The sequence below is a fragment of the Aegilops tauschii genome, chromosome 3 (assembly GCF_002575655.3).
Source record: "Aegilops tauschii subsp. strangulata cultivar AL8/78 chromosome 3, Aet v6.0, whole genome shotgun sequence".
Classification (NCBI taxonomy): Eukaryota; Viridiplantae; Streptophyta; class Magnoliopsida; order Poales; family Poaceae; genus Aegilops; species Aegilops tauschii.
Window position 1 is genome coordinate 568,988,677 of NC_053037.3, and position 4,811 is coordinate 568,993,487.

Sequence of the window (4,811 nt, forward strand, 5' to 3'; positions counted from 1 at the left end):
GCCTCCCTCTCCCCCTGCAACACCTCTCCCTCTCGCAGAAGCTTGGCGAAGCCCTGCCGAGACCCCGCTACTTCCACCACCACGCCGTCGTGCTGCTGGATCTCCATCAACCTCTCCTTCCCCCTTGCTGGATCAAGAAGGAGGAGACGTCGCTGCTCCGTACGTGTGTTGAACGCGGAGGTGCCGTCCGTTCGGCACTCGGTCATCGGTGATTTGGATCACGGCGAGTACGACTCCATCAACCCCGTTCATTGGAACGCTTCCGCTCGCGATCTACAAGGGTATGTAGATGCACTCCTTTCCCCTCGTTGCTAGTATACTCCATAGATGGATCTTGGTGATGCGTAGAAAAATTTTAAATTCTGCTACGATCCCCAACAGCATCATATACAACTCTTCTTTAAGATATCCATTAAGGAATGCAGTTTTGACATCCATTTTCCAAATTTCATAATCATAAAATGCGGCAATTGCTAACATGATTCAGACGGACTTTAAGCATCGCTACGGGTGAGAAGGTCTCATTGTAGTCAACTCCTTGAACTTGTCGAAAACCTTTCGCAACAAGTCGAGCTTTGTAGACAGTAACATTACCGTCAGCGTCAGTCTTCTTCTTGAAGATCCATTTATTCTCTATGGATTGCTGATCCTCGGGCAAGTCAACCAAAGTCCATACTTTTTTCTCATACATGGATCCCATCTCAGATTTCATGGCCTCAAGCCATTTCGTGGAATCTGGGCTCATCATCGCTTCCTCATAGTTCGTAGGTTCGTCATGGTCAAGTAACATGACTTCTAGGACAGGATTACCGTACCACTCTGGTGCGGATCTTACTCTGGTTGACCTATGAGGTTCGGTAGTAACTTGATCAGAAGTTTCATGATCATCATCATTAGCTTCCTCACTAATTGGTGTACGAATCACTGGAACTGATTTCTGTGATGAACTACTTTCCAATAAGGGAGCAGGTACAGTTACCTCATCAAGTTCTACTTTCCTCCCACTCACTTCTTTCGAGCGAAACTCCTTCTCTAGAAAGGATCCATTCTTGGCAACAAATGTCTTGCCTTCAGATCTGTGATAGAAGGTGTACCCAACAGTTTCCTTTGGGTATCCTATGAAGACACATTTCTTCGATTTGGGTTCGAGCTTATCCGGTTGAAGCTTTTTCACATAAGCTTCGCAGCCCCAAACTTTAAGAAACGACAACTTGGGTTTCTTGCCAAACCACAGTTCATATGATGTCGTCTCAACGGATTTAGATGGCGCCCTATTTAACGTGAATGCAGCCTTCTCTAAAGCATAACCCCAAAATAATAGCGGTAAATCAGTAAGAGACATCATAGATCGTACCTATCTAATAAAGTGCGGTTACGACGTTCGGACACACCATTACGTTGTGGTGTTCCGGGTGGCGTGAGTTGCGAAACTATTCCGCATTGTTTCAAATGAAGACCAAATTCGTAACTCAAATATTCACCTCCACGATCAGATCGTAGAAACTTTATTTTCTTGTTACGATGACTTTCCACTTCACTCTGAAATTCTTTGAACTTTTCAAATGTTTCAGACTTATGTTTCATCAAGTAGATATACCCATATCTGCTCGAATCATCTGTGAAGGTCAGAAAATAATGATACCCGCCGCGAGCATCAACACTCATCGTACCGCATACATTAGTATGTATTATTTCCAACAAGTCTGTTGCTCGCTCCATTGTTCCAGAGAACGGAGTCTTAGACATCTTGCCGATGAGACATCGTTCGCAAGAATCAAGTGATTTATAATCAAGTGATTCCAAAAGCCCATCAGCATGGAGTTTCTTCATGCGCTTTACACCAATATGACCTAAATGGCAGTGCCACAAATAAGTTGCACTATCATTATTAAACTTATATCTTTTGGCTTCAATACTATGAATATGTGTATCACTACTATCGAGATTTAGTAAAAATAGACCACTCATCAAGGGTGCATGACCATAAAAGATATTACTCATATAAATAGAACAACCATTATTCTCTGATTTAAAGGAATAACCATCTCGCATCAAACAAGATCCAGATATAATGTTCATGCCTAACGCTGGCACCAAATAACAATTATTCAGGTCTAAAACTAATCCCGAAGGTAGATGTAGAGGTAGCGTGCCGACGACGATCACATCGACTTTGGAACCATTTCCCACGCGCATCGTCACCTCGTCCTTAGCCAATCTTCTCTTAATCCATAACTCCTGTTTCGAGTTGGAAATAATAGCATCAGAACCAGTATCAAATACCTTGAATCTTCCAGCTCTCCTCTTCAGGTAATGTGGCGTTGTAGGTTCCGGTGATGCTTGGTATTCCTATGTTCAAGTACTTGGTGACTTCCTTCAAATATCGTCCAAATGGCGTGTCTTCATCTGGTTGCATGAACTTGCTCCTTGCATTCGCCATTCCTAAAAGAGTAGAAAGTGGAGAGGGGTCAGAAATGAGAAGAGAGAAGTTTTCTAGGGCTTAAGCTTAGTGGTCGTGTCCTATAGTCAGCGTGTGCTCTGATACCAACTTTGTAGCGACCAGACCTCAAATGGCCTGTGCTGCTGTGCACCAGTGTCATCCCTGGATCAGTAATGCTGACACGCACAGTACAAATGGAGGATTTATAACAGAGTAGCAATCACACACTTATTACATCGAATATCTCCAAAGAGATTAAGTATGGTAAACATGGCTTAAGGCCATCTAATAACGATAACAGCGGAAGACTTGGAAGATAAGTGAGTCCATCAACTCCAGCGGCATCACTGGGTATAAGACCACGACCTAAGGCACCTTACTCGTCGTCTGAAAAGTCTGCAACATGAAACGTTGCAGCCCGAAAACGGGTCAGCACATAGAATATGCTGGCAATGTAACACATAGAGAACAATGGACAATGATAATGCTATACTATATGCATATATGGCTGGTAGAAGGCTCTATGGTTACAGTTTTGCGAAAAGCCAATTTTATCCTACTGCAAAGGAATAAATTTTATTTAACTATCATGGTGGTTGAAACATTGAGAAGGTACCTCCAACTCAATCCCAATTAAGTATCATCATTAACCCAACAAAATTAATTATAAGTATCACGGTGATGAGATTCAAATGATAATCCAGGTACTAGATACTCGAGTTTTCCATAACCGGGGACACGGCTAATCATGATCAGTTTGTACACTCTGCAGAGGTTTGTGCACTTTTCCCCACAAGACTCGACCGCCTCCGCTTGATTCTGGCACTGCATGATGTTTGAGAAACGGATGACCGAGACACAGTCTTTCAGAAACAGTCACTCTCTACTCTGGATGGACCGGTACACCTACTTTCCCCTACATCTGCTAGTCCACCTCTTCAAGAGATCCTGTAACCTACTCAGCTATGCTAGAGCCCATAATAGCTTGCGGCTGCACGCGGAAGTTTCTAGCATGAATAATCTTATGATCCCTTTGAGCCTGGGTGGCGGACCTTATACATACAGACAACATTGGGTTCTCCAGGTGCCTCAATCCACCCAGATGTGAGTTTTAGTTGCCACCATAAGTTGAACCATTATTAAACACTCACATCTGTCATGAATATCACTCAAACCCAATCCACGTCTACGAGCATAGCATGGCAATAATAAAAGCAACGTAGAAGTAACTCCCAAGGGTTTCATAGTAAACAGGTAATAGGTACTACCTCAACTACTTCCCAATACCCACAGTTTAATTAGATCCTAATCATGCAAGTGTTTGAGGAAATAGATCTAATGCAAAAAAAACTGGGTATGAACGGGGTATGATCAAAGTGTTACTTGCCTTGCTGATGATCCGCAAAACCTAGCGAGTCGAAGTAACAAGCGGCACACTCCGGGTACTCTATCGCAAACAAACAAGCATACAATTAGTACTCATCTAATGCACAGGTAAAACTCAAAAGAAAGATCCAACCAGAATGTTCAACTTAAGAACTCCGGTTTGCAAAAAGAATCAACTCGAAAGAAGCAACGAAAGTCAAACGGCGAAAGAAAGAAACTTCATTTGCTAATCTGGATCTAGGTCAAATTTTACTGTAGCAAAAACTTGTTTGAGTAGATTAATCGGAAAGAGAATTTCGAGACAAAACTCTAGGCGCTTAAATCACCTGATTCCGATAAATGAGCGAGAAGTTAAACAGATTCGAAAATTCGATCAGAAATCGAATCTGAGAAAATAACGAGAAAATCCGACGAAAAAGAAAAACGAACGAACGGTTAAATAACGGACGTTCGTTAACAGAGAAAAACCGACGAACGCGTTCGTTAAAACTAACGGTTCGGTGAACGCTCGTAAAATAATAAAACCGAAAAAAAACCGATCAAGGGTTTTTTTTAAACAAAAGGGTTTTTTTTGGTTAAAAAAACCGGCAAACGAGGCGAGGTCTACCTCGTCGGGGATAGAGCTCCGGCGGGGCTCCCGTGCTCCGGTGAGGGGCGGCGAGGGCGGCGGGGCTTGGGGGCTCGGCGGGGGGGGGCGCGAGGGGCGGCGGGGCGGCGAGGTTCGGCGAGCGGCGGCGCGGGCTCGAGCTCCGGCTCCGGCGGCGGCGGCGGGATGAGAGGAGGAGGCGAGGGGGGGTATAAATACGAGGGGGGGACCGGCGGCTTGGGGGAGGGGCAAGCCGGGCGGGGCGGCTCCCGTGTCCGCCATGGACACGGCGCGGCGGCGGCGCTCGTACGCGGGGAGGAGAAGGCACGAGCGGGCCGGCCTGGCTTCGGCTGGGCCTCGGCCCAGTCGGGCAAGCGCTTTTTTTTAAATAAGTTCCGC